The sequence below is a fragment of the Papio anubis genome, chromosome X (genome assembly GCF_008728515.1).
Source record: "Papio anubis isolate 15944 chromosome X, Panubis1.0, whole genome shotgun sequence".
Taxonomy (NCBI): domain Eukaryota; kingdom Metazoa; phylum Chordata; class Mammalia; order Primates; family Cercopithecidae; genus Papio; species Papio anubis.
Window position 1 is genome coordinate 51,922,081 of NC_044996.1, and position 23,765 is coordinate 51,945,845.

The following is a 23,765-nucleotide window of genomic DNA, read 5'->3' on the forward strand; positions in this document are numbered from 1 at the left end:
GTTCCAGCAGTTTTTTGTCAATTATTTTAGATTTTCTGCATAGAAAATTATGTTAACTACAAAGACACTTTTCTTTCTTCCCAATCCATATCCAGTGTATTTCCTTTCTTGTTTTATTGCATTAGCTAGGACTTCCAATATGTTGGAATGCAGTGCTGAGATGAAACATTCTTGCCTTTTTTTGTTGTTGTTTGTTTTTTTGTTTTTTGCCTTGTTTCTGATCTTGGCAGAAAGCTCCAAGATTCTTACCATGAAGTATGATGTTAGTTGTGGGGGTTTTTTTTTGTTTAATACATTTTCTTTATCAAGTTGAGGAAATTCCCCTCCATTCCTAGTTTTTCAAGCATTTTTATCATGAATGGATGTTAGATTTTGTCGACTTTTTTCTATATCTATTAATAGGATCATATGGTTTCTATTTAGTCCGTTCATATGATGAATTACATTAATTGATTTATAAAGATAGAACAGACTTTCATTCTTGGGATGAATCCCACTTGTTCTTGATGTATTATCCTTTTTTATGTTGTTGGATTAAATTTCCTAATACTTTGTTAAGAATTTTTGCATCTATGTTCATGAGAGGTATTTGTCTGTCATTTTCTTGTAATGTTTTATCTGGACTTGGTATTACGGTAATGCTGGCCTCATAAAATAAGTTGGGAATTGTTTCATTCTTTTCCACTTTCTGGAAAAGGTTATAGGGAGTTGGTATCATTTTAGATCTTTCATTTCTAATATATGCATATAATGCCATAATTTTTCCCCTCAGCACTGCTTTTACTGCATTGCACAAATTTTGATAAGATGTATTTTAATTTTCATTTAGTTCAAAATATGTTTTAATTTCTAGACTTAATCTAGACTTATTCTTTGACCTGTGAGTCATTTATAACTGTATTGTTGAATTTCCAAATATCTGGGAACTTTTCAGCTATCTTTCTGTTACTGATTTCTAGCTTAATTTCTTTTTGGTCTGAGAATGCATTTTGTATGATTTCTATTCTTTTAAATGTGTTGAGTGTATTTTATCATCCAAAATGTGATATCTTTTTTTTTTTTTTTTCTCAGATGAATTTTCGCTCTTGTTGCCCAGGCTGGAGTGCAATGGCGCAATCTCAGCTCACTGCAACCTCCACCTCCCGGGTTCAAGCAATTCTCCTGCCTCAGCCTCCCAAGTAGCTGGGATTACAGGCACGTGCCACCACACCCAGCTAATTTTGTATCTTTAGTAGAGACAAGGTTTCACCATGTTGGTCAGGCTGGTCTTGAACTCCTGACCTCAGGTGATCCTTACCTTGGCCTCCTAAAGCGTTGGGATTACAGGTGTGAGCCACCATGCCTGGCCTCAAAATGTGGTATCTTGATGAATGTTCCATGTGCACTTAGCAGAATGTATTCTGCTGCTGTTGGGTGAAGTGTTTTGTAAATGGTATTAGGTCAAGTTGGTTGATAGTACTGTTAAGGTCATCTGTATCCTTACTAATGTTCTGTCTGATCTTTAAATTACTGAAAGAGGGGTATTGAAATCTCTCACTTGTAGATTTTTCTGTTTCTCCTATCAGTTTTACTAGTTTTCTTTCATGGATTTTTAGGCTCTGATGTTGCATGCATGTTTAGGATGGTATGTCTTCCTGCGGAATTGACCATTTTATTATTATGTAATGCCTCTTTGGTTCAAAGACTGTTTTTTTCTGAAATTAACATGGCTACTACAGTTTTATTTTGCTTAGTGTTTGCATGGTATATCTTCATTCTTTAATTTTTAACCTAAGTCTTTATATATAAAGTGAATTTCTTATAGACTGCTTACATTTGGGGCTTTTTCTCCCATTATTCTTTCTTTATTATTTACACTTATGATACATGATATATACACACATATGTATATAGATAGATACATACACACACACCAATGGCACCGACTTTGGTGTACATCAGAGTTACTTAAGGAGCTCGTTAAAAATGGCCGGGTGCGGTGGCTCACGCCTGTAATCCCAGCACTTTGGGAGGCCAAGGCAGGCAGATCACGAGGTCAGGAGATTGAGACCATCCTGGCTAACATGGTGAAACCCCGTCTCTACTAAAAATACAAAAAATTAGCTGAGTGTGGTGGCATGCACCTGTAGTCCCAGCTACTCAGGAGGCTGAGGCAGGAGAATCGCTTGAACCCGGGAGGCAGAGGTTGCAGTGAGCTGAGATTGCACCATTGCACTCCAGCCTGGGTGACAGAGCGAGACTCCGTCTCAAAAAAAAAAAAAAAAAAAGAAAAAAAAAAAAAAAAAACCAATGGAGATTGTGAAGCTAAATTCTCAAACCCCCATTCCCCTTAAGTTGTTTTTATACATATCATAGATTCAGTCTTTGAAAACCTGTAGGACATACATTCTTTTTTTTCTCTTTTTAAATTTTATAGAAGCTAGGTCTCGCTATGTTGCCCAGGCTGGTCTCGAACTCCTTAGCTCAAACGAGCTTCCCACCTCGGCCCTGCAAAGTGCTGGGATTTTAGGTGTGAGCCACGTGCCCTACCAGTACATACATTCTTAACATGATATCAAATATTGAATTATGGATATGATCATTCTTTATTACTTGGGGACAAGAAAAAGTAATTGTCAAAGACAACTGAGATTTTGAGTCCAGGTAGTTTGGAGAGGAAAGGTAATATTAGTGAAAAAATAAGGACTGGGGTTGGGTGTGATGGCTCACACCTGTAATCCCAGAACTTTGGGAGGCCAAGACAGGAGGATCACTTGAGCCCAGGAGTTTGAGACCAGCCTGGGCAACATAGTGAGACCCCATCTCTACAAAAAATAAAAATTATCCCTGACTAATGGTTCCCACCTGTAGTCCCAGCTACTCCGGAGGCTGAGGTAGGAGGATCACTTGAGCACAGGAGGTTGAGACTGCAGTGAGCTGAGATTGTTCCTCCCAAAGTGCTGGGATAACAAGCATGAGCCACTGCACCCGGCCAACTCTTTCAGTTTTGTTTTCCTTTTCCAAGATTATTTTGGCTATTTGGGGTCTTTTGCAGTTCCATTTAAAATTTACAATCATGTTTTCCATTTCTGCAAAAATGATGGCTGAGATTTTGATAGGGATTGCACTGAATCTATAGATCACTTTGAGTAGTATTGTCATCTTAATATTAAATCTTCCAATTCATAAACATGGGATATTTTTCAATTTATTTAGGTCTTCTTTAATTTCTTTCAACAACATTTTATAATTTTCATTGTACAAGTCTTGCCCTTCCTTGGTTTAATTTATTCCTAGGTATTTATTATTTTTCATGCTATTGGAAATGAAATTGTTTCCTTAATTTCACTTTTACATTGCTTCTAGTTCACAGAAACACAACTGAATTTTTGTGCTGATCTTACACAGCACAACAGGTTACAACCTGTAACTTTGTTTGTTTATTAGTTCGAATTGTGTTTGTGGATTCTTTAGAAGTTTCCTTATATAAGATCAAGTCATCTGTCAATAATTTTACTTCTTCCTTTTCAGTTTGGACGGGCTTTCTAAATTTCTCTCTCTCTTTTTTGAGACAGGGTCCCACTCTGTCACCCAGGCTGGAGTGCAGTGGCACCATTTCGGCTCACTGTATCCTCTGCCTCTCAGGCTCCAGTGATCCTCCCGCCTCAGCCTCTCAAGAGGCTGGGACTACAGGCACATGCCACGACACCCAGCTAGCTTTTGTATTTTTAGTAGAGATGGAGTTTCACCATGTTGGCCAGGCTGGTCTGGAACTCCTGACCTCAAGCGATCCGCCTGCCTTGGCCTCCCAAAGTGCTGGGATTACAGGTATGAGCCACCACACCCAGCCTGTTCTTAGTATTCTCTTAAGACAGTTTATTTAAAATCTTTCGCTAGTAATTCCACTACCTGGGCTTCCTCAGGAGCAGTTTCATTCATTTCTTTATTCTTGTGTATGTATGAGCCATGCTTTCTTGTTTCTTTGCATGTTTCATAATTTTTTTTGTAATTTTCTTGTAGAAAGCTGGATATTTTGAGTATTAAAAGTTGGAACTCTGGAACTCGGATTCTTCTCTATTGCAGGACTTTTGTTTCTGCTTGTGGATTGTTGTTTGTTTAGTGACTTTTCTAAACTACTTGTTAAAGTCTGATTTCTTTGCTACGTGTGGCCATGAAGTCTGTGTTCCATTAGCTTAGTGGTCAGCAAGCGTTTTGATGAAGTTTTCTTCTTAATGCCAGGAGTCAAAAAAAAAAAAAGAAAGAAAGAAAGAAAGAAAAGAGAAAAAGAAACTAATGCTCTTCCAAGCCTTGTAGATTGACTCTTTTTGGGGAGTAGTCCTTCAATGCTTAGCCAACGCATTTGCAACTGTGCCTCAGGCTTCATGTCCTGCTTGTGTGGAGTCCGATGATGGTCAGCCACCAGTGAAAGCTTAAGGTTCTCTCAAACCTTTACAGAGTATGTGTTCAACCCTGGGCATGTGCATGGCCTTCTCGTTTTTTTGGTTTAGGTGGGAGCTTTTGAAATCCATTATTCCCCGAGTTATCTTCTTTCCCAGCCTCCTCCTTCCCATTCTTTTCAGTCTATTGCTTGTCCTAACTGCTATCTCTTGCCAAAGCTGCTGTGATCAATACCTTTGCCTTGAAATGCTTTTGGCAGATCTGCCCCAGACCTTGCAACATTTCAAGTCAGTTGAAAAAAAAAAGGCAAGCCCTCGCACCCTTCCTTCAGGGAGTCACCAGACAGGTCAAAATACACATCCACAATTCTTTGAGAACAGGTCTGTGTTGTTTCCTCTGGCGAAAGCAACTTGCACCAAGAATGTAGGCTGCTATTTTCATAGGTGCCACTGATCTGGTGAGTGAGGACAGCAGACAGGCAATTTTAAATGCCAAAGTCTTCAATTATTACAATGTAGCAGCTTCTTTCTTCATTAAGCTTTCCCTTGGTTGGTGGTAAAGTGTTAACTAGATTCCAGAGTATTGCTAAAGTTGCTTCTGACAGTTTGACAGCTTATTAGTTACCTGTGTGGAGGACAGAACCCTGGAATTATCTACTCCACCATTTTTAGTGACCTCGACTTTTAATTTTTTGTAAGGACAGCAGTGTCACTCTTAACATGCCTGAGCCAAAAGCAGATGTCTCTTCATTATTTTTATGCACAAATTGTCTTATCATTGGCCAGTATCCCCTCCAAAGTGGTTCCTTGTTTTTTTGACAGAATCCCAGTAATCCTTGATAGCTTCCTTGCTTTCTGCTGCAAGATGTCCTGGGCTCATCTCATACATTTACTGACCCCGACCTGGATAGCAATTTCTCCAAAGGACTCTGACTCCTGACTCCTTTCAGTGGGAAATGGTATTGAAAGATCAAAGGCTGGGTGCTAAAGGTATTTTTTTGCTGTTGAGTTGTCATTGCTTCTAGGCTTTTCAGTGGAAAGAACTAGGAAAAACATATATATATATATATATATATATGTTCCATATATGTGTTCCATATATATATGTGTGTGTTCCATATATATGTTCCATATATATATATATTTGTGGGATTTTTTTTTTTTTTAAGACAGAGTCTTGCTCTGTTGCTGTCGCCCAGGCGGGAATGCAGTAGTGTGATTTCAGGTCACTGCAACCTCCACCTCCCCGGTTCAAGCAATTCTCTTGCCTCAGCCTCCCGAGTAGCCAGGACTACAGGCACGTGCCACTATACCCGGCTAATTTTTGTATTTTTTGGTAGAGACAGGTTTCACCATGTTGGCCAGGCTAGTCTCGAACTCCTGACCTCATGTGGTCCACCTGCCTCCGCCTCCCAAAGTGCTGGGATTACAGGTGTGAGCCACTGCATTTGGCCGAAAAAGATATTTTTAAACGTGAAAAATATAATGAGTTTATTAAGCTATTTCCAATTCAAATGTAATGGTACAGGGTTTTGCCCAATATCTTTATCTTGTACTTGTGTATTTTTTTTTTTTTTTTTTTTTGAGACAGAGTCTCATTCTGTCGCCCAGGCAGATCACAGTGGCACGATCTCAGCTCACTGCAACCTCCGCCTCCTGGGTTCACACGATTCTCCTGCCTCAGCCTCCCGAGTAGCAGGGATTACAGGCGCACACCACCACGCCCAGCTAATTTTTTGTGTATTTTTAGTAGAGACAGGATTTCACTATGTTGGCCAGACTGGTCTCGAACTCCTGACCTCATGATCCACCCGCCTCGGCCTCCCAAAGTGCTGGGATTACAGGCGTGAGCCACCGCACCCAGCGTACTTGTGTCTTTTTTCTCTTACCATGACAATCTTTGTTTCTATGTATATTAACCTCATACTTATTTGCTTAATTCTAAACAAACCAATAATAATTTAAAAATAACAATACCAATATTACTCTTAACATTAAGACTATGGAAATCAGTTTAAGATTTCTTTGTGGTTCATTTTGTCCTTAGATCATATATCATTAGGGATGTATGTTCAAAATATTGTTTTAAAGTAATTTGAAGGTATTCTATTTGTATGATTATGCCACCTACTTGATATATAGTGAGGTTCATTTGTTTCAGTTTGTTTTCAGTTTTTAGGGATTGATTCTTATTTTCCTTTTGAGTTAATATTATTAAAAATTTTTTTTAGTAATTTTTTTTACATAGGGTGTCACTCTGTCTCCCAGGCTGGAGTACAGTGGCACAATCACGGCTCGCTGTAGCCTCAAACTCCTGGGCTCAAGCAGTCCTCCTGCTGCAGCCTCCTAAAATGCTGGTATTACAGGCATGAGCCACTGTGCCTGGTCACTTCATTTTATATTTAATTATGCTTCCAAAGATGAAACTAGCTAACAAGATACATCCAGAGAAATTTAGCTTCTGTTCCTATTACTTCATCCTGTTCCCTCCTTCCCCCAGTTTTGTAAGATTGTGGTTCACACTTTTAATGTTTCTTATTTAAAAATATAAGCAAATATATAGAGAGCCATACATGTATGTGTCTATTTCCCTTCTTGTACACAAAAGATGATACATGATAAAAACTGTTCTTTACCTTGACTGTTTTCACTTCATAAATCCAGAGATCATTCCATGTGAATATATGAGGATTATTTTCAGTCCTCTTTACAACTGTGTATTACTCCATTATGTGGTTGTATTGAGTTTTTTAGTCTTTTAGCATTGTAAATAATGCCAATAAATAGCACTGGGCATATGTCATTCTGCATTTTTTCCAGTATGTCTTTGGACTAGATTCCAAGAAGTGAGATTGTTCTATGTATTGACAAGTTCCCCTCCAAATGGGCTATACCATTTTGCATTCCCAGCAGCAATGTGTGAGAGAATCCAGGCCTTCTGACATCTTTCCACAGAGCTAGTGTGGACCAAATTGGTAACTCTGGTCTGGGAGACCTGGGAGAGACCTCACCTCCCTCAGTACTCACCCCACAGAGATATACCACAGCTCACATCCTATTATTTTCCCTATTACATACCCTGTGCTTAAAACAAATGGGTTGCCTAGCAGGAATGAGCAACCCTTCGTGGCAAGCCTTGTCTTGTTATGAGCCACTTCTCAAGTTTGCCTGGCTGCCTGTGGCTGAGGAAGGTTCTGAAACACGTTAAACAGCCCTGACAGCCTGACTGCTAATGAGTCTACATTGTCAGCTGCCTACACTAACCAAGTGATCTTGCCCATGAACCTGCGTCTGGAGGGTATAACCCAGTATACACAAGGCAGAATGGAACATCAAATGTTCATCTTTCTGCTTCTCTGAAGTACTTGCTTTCTGTTCATTATTACCAACATTGAAATAGACCCAGTGGAGGTCCCACAAGACAGACCCATCACTGTTTTCGTTGTTGATCTTTCACCTGTGGTGCTGGCCTTCCCTTCCATTCGCTGCCTCTCCTTGTGACTCCTTGGAGCTCTCGCCATCTTGTGGCAGGTCAGCAGGCTTCACAATGGAAATGTCGACTTTTCCTAAGTGTGAAGAAAATCAAATCCAAACTCCTTACCATGCTATACTGTATGTATGCAATGTATACTGTTTATAATTTGCTTCAAAATGCTTCAGTATCAGCTGTGTGATATACCTTATTTCATCTATTCTAAAATGCGTATCTTTTTCACTTTTAATCACCTCTGAAATTAGGATGAATTTTACCATTAATAATATGTCATAATTTAATTGACAGCAAATTTTCTTTCTGGGTGCAGAAAAGAATGATGAGTCTTACAACCTATGACATTTTGGATTCATGAATTAATTATTTAATGAAATATTGTGTCTGTCTACAAAATGATCTTTTGAAATACCAGCCTACGCTGGGGACAGTGGAGGTAGGAAGAAGGGGTAGATTTAGTATATACTTTGAAGTGGAGGAGAAACTGGTAATGTTTATTCATACTGATCAACAGGTTTTACAATTCATTGTTAATTAGTTTTAATCCACACTCTGGGGGTGGTTAGTTAACATTCGAATTATCCTAATCAGGAATACATACTCAGGAGTGATTAGTTAGCATTTGAAAGATCCTACTCAGGTGTTTACATCCCAAAGGTAATTATACTCCAGGATGTTCACTTTTTCCTATCTGAACCTGCGCTAAGTCAGAAATTCTTATACTTTATTTTTGCCATGGTCCCCTTTGGCCAACTGGTGAACCCATTTCAGAGTCATGCTTTTAATACCCAAAATAAAATACATAGGATTACAATAAAAACCAATTGCATAAGCCTGTAATTACAGCACTTTGGGAGGCTGAGGTGGCAGGTTTGCTTGAGGCTAGGAGTTTGAGACCAGCGTGAGGAACACCGGAAGACCACCCCACCATCCCATCCCACTCCTCCCCACTGCCTCTACAAAACATTTAAAAATTAGCTGGTTGTGGCCGGACGCAGTGGCTCAAGCCTGTAATCCCAGCACTTTGGGAGGCCGAGACGGGCGGATCACGAGGTCAGGAGATCGAGACCATCCCAACATGGGCTAACATGGTGAAACCCCGTCTCCACTAAAAAATACAAAAAACTAGCCTGGCAAGGTGGCGGGCGCCCGTAGTCCCAGCTACTTGGGAGGCTGAGGCAGGAGAATGGCATAAACCCGGGAGGCGGAGCTTGCAGTGAGCTGAGATCCGGCCACTGCACTCCAGCCTGGGCGACAGAGCAAGACTCTGTCTCAAAAAAAAAAAAAAAAAAAAATTAGCTGGTTGTGTTGCTGTGCACCTGTGGTCCCATCTACTTGGGAGGCTGAGTACTCCCCTGCCATCGCGTGAACCCCGGGGGTGGAGGCTGCAATGAGCTATGGTTACACCACAGGCTGAAAAAAACATAAATGCATTCAAATGCAGTCATCAAAATATTAAAGATACAATTTATGACATTAACATGTGCTTCTTCGCCCTCAGCTTTGTTAAGGTATGATTGACAAAGTTGTATATATTTATGGTATACAGCATGATGTTTTGATATCTGTATGTATTGTGAAATGACTAAGTCAAGCTAATTTACATATAATTATCTCACATACTTATTATTATTTTGAGACAGAGTCTCGCTCTGACGTCCAGGCTGGAGTGCAGTGCCACGATCTTGGCTCACTGCACCCTCCCCCTGCTGGGTTCAAGCAATTCTCCTGCCATAGCCTCCTGAGTAGCTGGGATTACAGGCATGCACTACCATGCCCGGCTAATTTTTGTATTTTTAATAGAGACGGGGTTTCACCATGTTGATCAAGTTGGTCTCGAACTCCTGACCTCGTTATCCACCTGCCTTGGCCTCCCAAAGTGCTGGGATTACAGGTATAAGCCACCGCACCTGGCCTATTTTTTTGAAAAATTTTATTTTAGATTCAAGTACATGTGTATGTTTGTTACATGGGAATTAAATGTGTAATGGTGAGGACTGGGCTTCTAGTGTACATATCACCCAAATATTGAACATTGTACCCAGTAGGTAATTTTTCACCCCTTCCTCCTCTCCCACTCTCCCTCCTTTGGAGTCCCCGGAGTCTATTTTCCCCATCTTTATGTCCATGTGTGCCATTTGTTTAGTTTCCACTTGTAAGTGAGAATATGCACTATTTGATATTCCGCTTCTGTGTTGGTTCACTTAGGATAATGGCCTTCAGCTGCATCCATGTTGCTGCAAATGACATTATTTTGTTCTTTATTGTGACTGTGTAGTATTCCATGGTGTATCTCCACCACATTTTCTTTATCCAGTCAACTGTTGGTGGACACTTAGGTTGGTTCCATGTCTTTGCTATTGTAAATAATGCTGTGACAAACATATGAGTGCAGGTGTCTTTTTTATACAATAATTTCTTTTCCTCTGGATAGATAGTAGTGGGATAGCTAGACTGAATGGTAGTTCCCTTCTTAGTTCTTGGAGATATCTCCATACTGTTTTTTTGGTAGAGATTGTACTAATTTACATCCCCACCAACAGTGACATACTTATCATTTTTGTGTGGTGAAAACATTTAAGATCTACTCTCATAGCAATTTTCAAATATATAATACATTATTATTTACTATAGTCACCATGCTGTACAATAGATCTCCAGAAATGATTCATCCTCACTGAAACTTTGCACACGTTGACCAACATCTTTCCATTTCTCCCACCCCAATCCCTAGTAGTCACTATTCTCTGCTTCTACTAGTTCAAACTTTTAAGATTCCACACATAAGTGAGATTATGCAGTATTTATCTTTCTGTGCCTGGCTTATTTCACTTAGTGTAATATCCTCTAGGTTTGTCCATATTGTCACAAATGAAAGGATTTCTTTCTTCTTTTAAAGCTGAATAGTATTCTGTTGTGCATACATACCACATTTTCTTTACCCATTCATCCATTGGTGGACAGTTGATTCCATATCTTGGTTAATGTGAAGAATGCTGCAATGAATGTGAGAGTGAAGGTATGCCTTCAACGTATTGATTTCAATTCCTTTAGATATATACCTGGAATTGGGATTGCTAGATCATATGGTAATTCTGTTTTTAATTTTTTGAGGAACCACTTACTGTTTTTCATAATGGCCGTACTAATTTACATTCCCACTAACAGTATGCAAGGGTTCCCTTTTCTGTATACCCTCGCCAACAGTTGTTATCTTTCCTGTTTTTGAAAATAGCCATCCTAACAAGTACGAGGTGATATCTCATTGTGGTTTTGATTTGCCTTTCCATGATGATTAGCGATGTTGGACATTATATTTTTTATATCCCTGTTGGCCACTTGTTTGTCATCTTTTGAAAATGTTTATTCAGATCCTTTGCTCATTTTTAATTTTTTTTTACATTTATTTTAATTTTTTTTTAGTTTTAACTTTCGTGGGTACATAGTAGGTATACATATTTATGGGGCACATGAGATGTTTGGATATAGGCATGCAATGTGTAATAATCACATCATGGAGAATGGGGTATCCATCCCCTCAAGCATTTATCCTTTGTGTCACAAACAATGTAAGCATAGTTTTTTAGTTATTTTAAAGTGTACAATTAAATTATTATTGACTATAGTCAGCCTGTTTTGCTATCAAATACTAGGTCTTATTCATTCATTCAAACTATTTTAATTGAGTTATTTGTTTTCTTTCTAGTGAGTTGTTTGAGTTCCTTACATATTGTGGATATTAACCCCTTATCAGATATACTGTTTGCAAATATTTTCTCCCATTCTGTAGATTGTCTCTCTTTGTTGATTATTTCTTTGGCTGTGCAGAAGCTTTTTAGTTTAGTGCAATTCTATTTGTCTATTTTTGCTTATGCTTTTGGGGTCATATCCAAAAATTTATTTTCTAGACCAGTGTCAAGAAGCATTTACATTGTTTTTTTCAGTAGTTTTGCAGTTTCAGGCCTTATGTTTAAGTCTTTAATCCATTTTGAGTTTTTTTTTTTTTTTAACATAGTATAAGACAAGGGTCCAATTTCATTCTTCTGCATGTGGATATCCAGTTTTCCCAACATCATTAATTTTTTTAAATTTCCTTCCTTCCTTCCTTCCTTCCTTCCTTCCTTCTTTCCTTCCTTCTTTCCTTCCTTCCTTCCTTCTTTCCTTCCTTCCTTCCTTTCTTTCTTCTCTTTTTTATAAATAGAGACAGGGCCTCACTATATTGCCAAGGCTGGTCTCAAACTCCTGGCCTCAAGTAATCCACCTGCCTCGGCCTCCCAAAGTGCTGGGATTATAGGCATGAGCACCATGCCTGGCCCCCAAAATCATTTATTGAAGAGACTGCCGTTTCCCCATTGGTACCTTTGTTAAAGATCAATTGACCGTAAATGTGTAGATTTATTTCTGGGCTCTTATTCTGTTCCCTTAGTCTATATGTCTGTTTTTATGCCATTACCATGCTGTTTTGGTTACTATCTCTCCGCAGTATAATTTGAAGTTGGGTAGCATAATTCCTCAGTTTTGTTCTTTTTGTTCAGTTTGGTTTTGGCTATTATGTGCCTTTTGTGGTTCCATGTGTATGTTAGTATTTTTTATTATTATTTCTGTGAAAAATATCCTTGGAATTTTGATAGGGATTGTATTGGCTCTGTAGATCACTTTGGGTAGCATGGACATTTTAACAATATTGTGTGTTCTTTTTTTATTAACCTAGCAAATAACACAACTAGAGCAGGTCTATAATCATCACAATTTGTAAATAGTGATGAGCATAACTGATCTTATGAGATATTTGCAACAGCTATAACGTGATATGAAAATATCTTTGATATATGTTGGTGAGAAAGTTGCAGACACTGATAATAAGACCGTGATTTGTTGACTACATTAAATTAGAAATGAATAAAAATAAAGGTGTAATTTTTCCCATCAAAGTCCAAAGAACCCCCCTAAATTCTATTCACAGAACCTCAGGGAAGGAAACCTTGTACCAGAGAGTCCATTAAGTAGTATAAAGGATGTAAGAAATAATATTTCATTGATGAATTGAATTCTGTTAAAAATATGTGCAATGGCTAGAAATTTTGTCCATGTACCTCAATGCTTGCATGAATAAAAGATAAAAATCTGGCATGCCAGCCCAACAGTTCAGCATGTTCTGGAATGGCATCTAGGCCTCAGACTCTGTGTGATCCTTTATAGAGCCAGTTTGCCAGATGTCCCTAGTGATAATAAATGTTGTTTTTAGCCACTACATGTTGGGGGTAATTTGTAACACAGCAATAAATAAATAAAATAAATAGTATTACTTAATAGAAGATTTTCCTGTTCCAACCAGAAGATAGGTTGATCCTGTTACCATAATATTAGGCCAAGTATTTCATGTAGATTTTTTATGCAAAGAGCTTGCTGGAGTTCCTAAAGATCAGAGAGCATGTATCAGGTTGGTGCAAAAGTAATTGTGGTTTTCATCATTGCTTTTAATGGCAAAACCCGCAATTACTTTTGCACCAACCTGTACTTGACCGACTTTACAAGGAGAGACTGTATGACTGTTTTGATCCCTGATTGCTAATAGCTGTATGTGTCATAGAATTCAGTCTGACAATTACCTTCATTATAATATTCTACCTAGTAAGGAGGTAGGAGAGGTGACTTATGGTCCTCACCTACCTCTAATTTTCAGAAGCTTCCTAAATCTACCAAAAACAATGAGTTTAGGTCCATTTGCAAAGCCCTAGGTAATCTGACTTTTGTCTACCTCTCTGAACTCACCTCTCCCCACCTACCCTCACTTCTGTCCAGCAACTCTGGTTGTATTCATTCGCTGGGCTGCCATAGCAAAGTATCACAAATTGAGTGGTTTAAATACCAGAATGTGTTGCCTCATACTTCTTGAGGCAGGATTTGTTCCTTATCAGGGTCTCAGTCTGTCACCCAGGCTGGAGTGCAGTGGCACAATCATGGCTCACTGCAGTCTCAACCTCCTGGGGTCAGGTGATCCTCCCACCTCAGCCTCCCAGGTGGCTGGGACCACAGGCATGCCCGGCTAATTTTTGTAATTTTTTGTAGAGATGGAGTTTCACCATGTTGCCCAGGATGGTCCCAAACTCCTGGGCTCAAGTTATCCACTCACGTCAACCTCTCACACTGCTGGGATTATAGGTGTGAGCCACCACATCTGCCTGGGTTTGTTCCTTTTGGGGACTGTGAGGAAGAATCTGTTCCATGCCTGTGTCCTATCTTCTGGTGGTTTGCTGGCTATCTTTGGCATTCCTTGGCTTATAGAAGCATCACCCTGATCTCTGCCTTCATCGTTATATGGTGTTCTCCCCTGCGCATGTTTGCATTCAGACATTCCCCGTTTTTAGCCAGGCACAGTGCCTCACACCTGTAATCATGGCTACTCGTGAGGCTGACACAGGAAGATTGCTTGAGGCTAGGAGTTCGAGACCAGTCTGGATGACCTAGGAAGACCCTGTCTCTAAAAAAATATTAAAAAAAAAAAAAAAAAGTAAAAAACCTGCCCCCTTTTCACAAGGACACAGTCATATTGCATTAGGAGCCACCCTACTCCACTACTCCAGTATGACCTCATCTTAACTAATTACATCTATAAGGTACCTACTTTCTTTTTTTCTTTTTTCTTTTTCTTTTCTTTTTTTTTTTTTTTTTTTTTTTTTTGAGATAGAGTCTTGCACTGTCACCCAGGCTGGAGTGCAGTGGTGCAATCTCAGCTCACTACACCCTCCACCTCCCGGGTTCAAGCAATTCTTGTGTCTCAGTCTCCCGAGTAGCTGGGACTACAGGCACACACTACCATGCCCAGCTAATTTTTCTATTTTTAGTAGAGATGGGGTTTCACCATGTTGGCCATGACTGGTCTCGAACTCCTGACCTCACTTGATCAGCCCACCTCGGCCTCCCATAGTGCTAGGATTACAGGCATGAGCCACCGCACCCAGCCAGTTCCCCATTTTCAAATAAGGTTATATTCTAGGGCACTAGAGGTTATGTCTTCAACATATGATTTTTTTGGGAGACACAATTCAACACATAACTCTTGCCTTCTTGCTGTTCCTCTAGCACACTAAACTGATTTTCATTTCAGGTCCTTTGTACATGGCAAGTCTTTCTGTCTAGAACCCTAAAGAAGGCTGGCTGTTCCCTTCTCAGCATACACATATTATCTCACATGCCACTTTCTCAAAAAGGCCTTCCCTGATCACTCTATTTAAAATAGCCTCTCCAGATACGTTTGTCAGCTTGCTCCTTTCTGCCTGTGGACACCACCCAAGAAGCATCACTAAAGTCTCTCTTCTCCCTTCTGTCATGTCTAAGTCAGAGTCTCCTAAAGAGCCCAAACAGCTGAGGAAGCTCTTCATTAGAGGTTTGAGCTTTGAAACAAACGTTGAGAGCCTGAGGAGCCATTTTGAGCGATGGGGAACGCTCGCAGACTGTGTGGTAATGAAAGATCCAAACAGCAAGCGCTCCAGGGGCTTTGGGTTTGTTACATACGCCACTGTGGAGGAGGTGGATGCAGCCACGAACGCAAGGCCACACAAGGTGGATGGAAAAGTTGTAGAACCAAAGAGAGCTGTCTCAAGAGAAGATTGTCAAAGACCAGGTGCCCACTTAACTGTGAAAAAGATAACTTGTTGGTGGCATTGAAGAAGACACTGAAGAACATCACCTAAGAGATTATTTTGAACAGCATGGAAAAATTGAAGTGATTGAAATAATGACTGACTGAAGCAGTGGCAAGAAAAGGGGCTTTGCCTTTGTAACCTTTGATGACCATGAATCCGTGAATAAGATTGTCATTCCAAAATACCATACTGTGAATGGCCACAACTGTGAAGTTAGGAAAGCCCCGTCAAAGCGAGAGATGGCTAGTGCTTCTTCCAGCCAAAGAGGTCAAAGTGGTTCTGGAAACTTTGGTGGTGGTTGTGGAGGTAGTTTCGGTGGGAATGACAACTTTGGTCATGGAGGAAATGTCAGTGGTCGTGGTGGCTTTGGTGGCAGCCATGGTGGTGGTGGATATGGTGGCAGTGGGGATGGCTATAATGGATTTGGTAATGATTGAAGCAATTTTGGAGGTGGTGGAAGCTACAATGATTTTGGCAATTACAACAATCAGTCTTCAAATTTTGGACCCATGAAGGGAGGAAACTTTGGGGCAGAAGCTCTGGCCCCTATGGTGGTGGAGGCCAATACTTTACCAAACCACAGTGTCTATGGCGGTTCCAGTAGCAGCAGTAGCTATGGCAGTGGCAGAAAATTTTAATTAGGAAACAAAGCTTAGCAGGAGTGGAGAGCCAGAGAAGTGACAGAGGTCCGCCCACCTCGGCCTCCCAAAGTACTGGGATTACAGGCATGAGTCACCGTGCCTGGCCCTAAGCTGACTTCTAACTGAGATTTCTGGGTGTAACAGCTTTAAGTCAGAGCAATGGCCATGTTTTGTTCCTCAGAGGTTTTTTAAAAGATAATTGTCCACTTCGAGTTCTGACCTGCCTGAAAATTGAGTGGTGAACCTAATGACCTCCTGCCTGCTGTCTCCCAGGTCTTTTATGACTTATGACAATTACTAAGACAAATTGATATCTTAAACAAAGGTCTCTTGGGGATTTTTTGTTATTGTTTGCTTTTGTATCTTCTTAACGATCAAAAGAGGACTCTAACAGGAACCTTTGATGTTTATCCAAGTAAATTCAGGCTTTTCCTGCAATAACGAAAGTAAGCTTATTTGTGGTTTGTGAAGATTTAAGCAAAGGAGGAAAGAAAAGTTGATTTTTAAAAACTGTTTCTTAAAAGACAAATCTTTAAATGAACAGAGGAAAGAATTTAATTTAACAGTTTTCTGAGATCAGGTTCCAACTTTTTTCTGTTTAATCTTTTTCCAAACCTGCTTAAGTCAGTAGTTTTTAAGCCCTTGTGGGTTGCAGACACCTTAGGGCAATGCATCTCAAATTTAGTATGGGTATGAACCACCTGGTGGTCCTGCTAAAATGAAAATTCTGATTCAGTAGGTCAGGGGAGGGCACTGTTGGATGGATCGAATGGATTGTCAAGCTTCCCCACTTGGGCACCCACTTTGGCTTCAGCCCACCTCCAAATGCCCAATGCACTCCTATTTTTCAAAGTCCACTGCTGCAGTATCCTGTTCTAACTATTAGTTCTTGTCAGATGCCCCTGTTACAAATCTTTCTGTTTTTACTTCACCTTCAAGTTTACCTCTCTTAGGTCCGTTTCTCTCTGGACCCTACTCTTGGTGAAAATATAATGAGCAACAGGTGATCGTGGGTTGATGGGTTATTTCTCTTTCTCCCTTGGATAGAAGACCAAGCCCACTTATCCCTCCACCACCACAAGGTAACAATGGAATTTAACTATAGCTTTCAGGAACAAAGCTTTTCTCAAAGGAAAAATTCCAAATGGTAAAATTTTTCTGCCTTATAACACACTAATGAAAAGGCTATTTTTTAGTGGCTTGGAGAGGAGGAATAGAATTTCTAATTTCTCAGAAAAAAAAAAAATCCGTACAACCTACCTAGGTAACTGCCAATCTGACCTGCTTACACTCTGCTCTGCCTCTCATCTGCTGTGGTCTCATTGAAAGCAACATTGTCTGATTTTAGAAATGGAACCATGAAACTGTTAAATGACCAGTTATTTCATGGTTATGTCCAAAGGGGTTGAAATTCCAAAGCAAGGGGAGCAACCAATTTATTTTTCTTTTCTTTTTTTTTTTTTTACTGAGAGACCTTGATGACCCATGGTGAAGAGCTTCAAAGCACAGTCCAAAGTCTTAACCATGAAAATCTTTTTCTTAACTGCAAAGAGGGCTCAGTCTTCAAAATTCAGATGGTCTCATCTTGTACTCTCCAGAAGGGAGGGCAAATATTTACATTCTGTTCTGGGAGAGGTCCCATGTGTTAAGTGCTCCTAATACAACAAAGGAAAAGGATTTTTTTTTAAAGCAGTTGCATTTCCTATTTAAAAGGCCAATCGTTTACATATTGCTTTACTTGCAACCAAAATAGTTCTAATGCATTTATCCACAGCACATTGTGTTGATGGTAGGGACTACACATTGTCAGCCTTTAGCTCTGAAATCTTGTGGCTTTATCTTCTTCTTTTTTTTTTTTTTTCTTGAGATGGAGTCTCGCTTTGTCACCTAGGCTGGAGTGCAGTGGCGTGATCTCAGCTCAGTGCAACCTCCGCCCCCAGGGCTCAAGTAATTCTCCTGCCTCAGCCTCCCAGGTAGCTGGGATTACAAGTGCCCACCACCATGACAGGTTAATTTTTTGTGTTTTTAGTAGAGATGGAGTTTCACCATGTTGGCCAGGCTGGTCTCGAACTCCTGAACTCAAGTGACCCGCCCACCTCAGCCTCCCAAAATGCTGGGATTGCAGGTATGAGCTACTGCACCCGGCCTATCTTCTTTCCCGGGCTACAGGTAGTCAGTTCAGAGCCAGTAAATATGGTTGCAGGAAAGTCTTTTCTTTACCATCTATATTACTTCCCTATTGCTGCTGTAACAAATTACTATAAACTTTGTGACTTAAAGCAACACACACTTATCATTATCTTATGGTTCTGGATGTCATAATTCTGCATTGGCTCTCACTGGGTTAAAATCAAGGTGCTGACAGGGCTGCATTACTTTCTGGAGGCTCTAGGGCAGAAGTTCCAGCCCACATTCCTTGGCTCCTGGCTTCCTTTCTCTGTCTTCAAAGTCAGTAATAGTAGGTCATGTTCTTTTCACATCTCATCAATCTGACTTCTGTGTCCCTCTTCCATTTCTAAGGATCTTTATGATTACATTAGGACACCCATATAATCCACAATAATCTCCCTACTTTGGGGTCAACTGATTAGCAATCTTAATTCCACCTTCATTCCCCTTTGCCATGCAAGGTAACGTATTCAAAGGCTTAGGATGTGGACATCTTTAGGGGTCTATTATTCTGCCTACCACACCACCACATGACAAATGCTTATTGAACATCTACTGTTCATGGAAAGCTTTGTGCTCTGCCTTAAGGGACAATCTGGATAAGACAGGACTTGTTCAGAAAAGGGTAAATAACAATGGGAGGTTTCACAGGCTATGAGAGAGGTAAGAAGATGAGGAACTCATGCTATGTCATGCTACAAAAATTAGAAGACAGTGTGGTATGATGACTGAGGTGGTCAGAGAAGACTTCCTGGAAGAGGCAGAGCTTAATCGGTCTTAAAGAAAAGGCAAGACTTGAACATTGTTTCTGAGCTGAATAAGTCTTACATATACACTTTTGAGGGCAGATTTCCAAAGTAGCAGATGTAACATGAAAGTACTCATTGCTATTCTAGTGATGTCTCCATGACACTTATTGGCCTAAAAATCACTGTTATACATACCAGCTCATTCGATGCTCACCACAGCCCTGTGAGGGAAGTAAGGAGAACAGGGAACTACATAAACCTTTCCATCATTGAGTCCCTGGGCCCCTTTCCAGGCTTAGGGCCACCCCCAGTGTTCTTTCTTCCTTGTGGCCATAGGGATACCACCTGTTTTCTCCTTTGGTAATTATCTCCCCAAGCCTAGCTGCAGAATGAGACACAAACTCTGCACCTTCCCAGTTTCTTGCTACTATTGAAGCCAAGCACACAGGCTCATTTAAAATTTACTAAACTCTGGAGAAAACAGGGTAAAACCAACAGACACAAGGGAGTGACAAAAGTTTCATAATCTTACAAAGTTTGTATAATAATGGTTTCTGATCTATAGTTTCTGCTCCCCTTTTCAATGGCAAAAGAAAGTAGTATTGAGTTTAGGTCCTCTGCTTATATTTTCTTAGGGCTCATCATCATCATCATCATTGTAGCAAGCAACTATGGAGTGCTTTTTATATGTCAGGCAGTGTTCTCATTGATTTCCATACTTTAACTCATTTAATTCTTACAACAACCCATTTTATGGATAATGAGGCAGACTTCAAACCTAAGTAGACTGACTCTGGAATCTGTTTCTAACCACTACACCATACTGCTCTACCATCTCTTCCGCAGCACCACTTTGCCTTCTGCCTGTCAATATAGGCTACAATTTGGATACGTTCTCCATGAGGGATCAGTACGCTAAGTTACAGAAGAAGAAACTGAGGCTGAGCAAAGTTAGACTTTTCCAAGGCAGCATTAATAATGAGTGGGGAGCTGGAGGTCAAATCCAGCTCCATCATACCATGTTGCCTTTATGAGGTGCTACTTTGGTGAGGTCTGGTTCTGCTCCAATGTAGTAAAAAGAATTGATTTCAAATGATTCCACATGTATCAGTCCCTTGTATCATTATGGGATGTTTCATTTTTGGATGCTGTAATCAAGACCAGATTAATACCTTTAAAGGCTCTAAGAGTTAAAAGAAACGAATGTCCTCCCAACACTATCCTCTATGGATTCAAATTAAAAGTAATTATAAACAATAAAATAAGTAAAACAAACTATCATTTTTCCCATGACTACTTAAATTTTTGTTTTTGAAATACCAGCCATTAAATTCTTTTATAAATTCTTAAAAGTATTCTCAAAACAATTTTTTCTGATGTCCTAAGCACATGCTTAAGCTATTAAGTAATTCAACACTCTCTGTTACATCTTAATTCCTGGAAGAGATGTACAAGATTTGTAACTGTAAAGGCAAATTTGGGACAAATGAGGACAGACACAAGTGATCAGGAAGAAGACAGAACATGCAGGTCAAGGAAGGGCTGTGTGTTTATAGTTTGCAAGAATCCACCTACCATGGGTGGGATCAACCGTCTACAGGAAATCTTTCCGAAAGACTGCAGTCTATGGTAAAACTATGAATAAGTTACTGATGACGTTTAAGTACTCCCTAGAGATCTCCAGGAAGCAACCTCAAATTTCAATGCCCTATAATCCATAAACCTGGGAAATGCAAACATTAAAATAGGTGAAACAATACAGGGTGGAGGGGACTATTATAATGTCTAGAGCCAACAGAAGGAAAGCAATTTTTGGAGAATTTACAAAAAAGGCAAGTTGATGGTGAGAAGTTTTATTTATTTATTTTAACTTATTTTTATTTTACTTTAAGTTCTGGGATACATGTGCTGAACGTGCAGGTTTGTTACATAGGTATACATGTGCCATGGTGGTTTGCTGCACCTATCAACCCATCATCTAGTTTTTAAGCCCATATAGTTTTTAAGGTAGATTCTTGCAAACTGTAAACACACAGCCCTTCCCTGACCTGCATGTTTTGTCTTCTTCCTGATCACTTGTGTCTGTCCTCATTTGTCCCAAAATTGCCTTTACAGTTACAACTCTGGTACACCTCTTCCAGGAATTAATATGTAACAGAGAGTGTTGAATTACTTAACAGTTTAAACATTAGGTATTTGTCCTCATGCTCTTTCTCCCCTTGCCTGCCACCCCCCAACAGGCCCCAGTGTGTGATGTTCTCCTCCCTGTGTCCATGTGTTCTCATTGTTCAAATCCCACTTATGAGTGAGAACATGCAGTGTTTGGTTTTCTGTTCCTGTGTTAGTTTGCTGAGGATGATGGTTTCCAGCTTCATCCATGTCCCTGCAAAGGACATGAACTCATTCTTTTTTATGGCTGCATAGTATTCCATGGTACATATGTGCCACATTTTCTTTATCCAGTCTATTATTGATGGGCATTTGGGTTGGTTCCAAGTCTTTGCTATTTTAAATAGTGCTGCCGTAAACATACACGTGCATGTGTCTTTATAGTAGAATGATTTATAATCCTTTGGGTATATACCCAGTAATGGGATTGCTGGGTCAAATGGTATTTCTGGTTCTAGATTCTTGAGGAATCACCATACTGTCTTTCACAATGGTTGAACTAATTTACACTCCCACCAACAGTGTAAAAGCATACCTATTTCTCCACATACTCTCCAGCATCTGTTGTTTCCTGACTTTTTAATGATCACCATTGTAACTGGCGTGAGATGGTATCTCATTGTGGTTTTGATTTGCATTTCTCTAATGGCCAGTGATGATGAGCTTTTTTGCATATGTTTGTTGGCCGCATAAATGTATTGATGGTGAGAAGTTTTTAGTGTGTCCAGCATTGCCCAAGAGAGGGAGGTTTCAGATTTGGGGCATGAATATTTTAGTTGAATTTGCTGGTGTAATCTTATCTTGAAAAGGGCCAAGTGAGTTTGCTGCTACAGTTTAATAGTAATATTCCGTTAAGATCATCTGACTATCTTAGCTCAGATTCTGTGATCACCAACTTATCAACGGACTTCATAGTACTCTGATACTGGGAATGGGGGTCCTACCTCACAGACATAAGGGTCCGATCAGCATGGCATATATAATTCTTTAGATAATACATAAATTATCATCCAGATTATAGATCATTCTTTTATGAATCACAGGATCTCAATGTTGGAGTATATCTAAGGGACATTTAGTTAACCATCCACCTGGTGCTGATATTCCCCTTATAAAAAGCTGACAAGGGGTTGTCCATTTTTCCTTGAGAGTCTCAAGTAATAGGAAACACATTACTTCTTTACTTCTCTGAACACCTGTGTTGGAAAATTCTGCTTTATATTGAAAAAAAAAGTGTTACTTTATTTGTATTTTTATTTTTTGACACAGAGTCTTGTTCTGTTGCCCAGGCTGGAGTGCAGTGGCATGACCTTGACTCACCACAACCCCTGCCTCCTGGGTTCAAGTGATTCAAGTGCCTCAGCCTCCTGAGTAGCTGGGACTACAGGCATGCACCACCATGCCAGGCTAATTTTTGTATTTTAGGTAGAGATGGGGTTTTGCCATGTTGGCCAGGCTGTTCTCAAACTGCTGACCCCGGTGATCCGCCCACCTCGGCCTCCCAAAGTGCTGGGATTATAGGCGTGAGCCACCGTGCCCAACCAAAAGTGTGTTACTTTAGAGCCCCCATTCCTTGGTTGACTCCTTGGGTCACATACAAAAAAATCTAAATCTTCTAAAAAAAAATGTAGATAAACTCATGTCCCCGATAAACCTTTTCCAGGCCAAATTCCCTACACTCTTTAAATCCTTCTAACATAGGATGCTTTCAAATCATTACATCAACCTGGTCACCCTTCATGGACAGGCTTTAGTTTCTCTTTTAATATGTGGTCTTGGGCATGGGCAAGTATTTTTGTAAAATTTACAAATGTAAAATATTTTCATTGCTAGTGATTGACTGTCTCTTACCACTCCAACTTCCCTCTGTCACACTTCCCCTCAGGTCAAGTGATGCTGGACTGGCCATGAGCATTTCTGGAATACAGATAAGAAGTTATTGTTTTGGTGGTATATTTAGTTTGGATTTAGGAGAATATATATTATGTGGTTCACTGCCACTTCTATATCTAGTTAACTGATCGATAGCTGCCTTAGTGTAGAAATGGCTTCCAGGAAAACTCCTACTATGCACTGTGCCAATTTCACCTGGCATTATGATACTAAATTGCAGGTGTGTTTGGCAGTTAATGAAAATGTTATTTTTATGGGTTTGGTGATGTTGAAGAGATTTTTCAGCTTTTTATAATAAATATAAAATGTACTATGCATTGAGCTATACTCCTTATAATGGGAACATTTCATGGCATATAAATTATACCTCAATAAATCTGTTTAAAATGTGCTGTGATTTCTTTTCTATTTTAAATAAATATTTGCTTTTGTGCCTAAAGTAAAGTAAAATAAAAATATGTAGCAGGATATCTGCAAAACCTGTACAAAACATCCCCTTGGTATGGAAGAGTGAAATGGAAGCATCCCCTTTGAGATTGGGAATTAGGCAAGGGGATCACTACTTCTACCTTTGTGCAACATTGTACTAGAAGTTCTAGTAAGTGCAGTAAGCAAAGAAAAAGAAATAAAAG

The 23,765-nt window shown here is 39.8% G+C and overlaps 1 pseudogene; it reads left to right on the forward strand.

The window, feature by feature from the left end:
• The first annotated feature begins 14,735 nt into the window (after positions 1–14,735).
• On the forward strand, positions 14,736–18,060 carry LOC101000629 (annotated as a pseudogene).
• Positions 18,061–23,765: the final 5,705 nt, after the last annotated feature.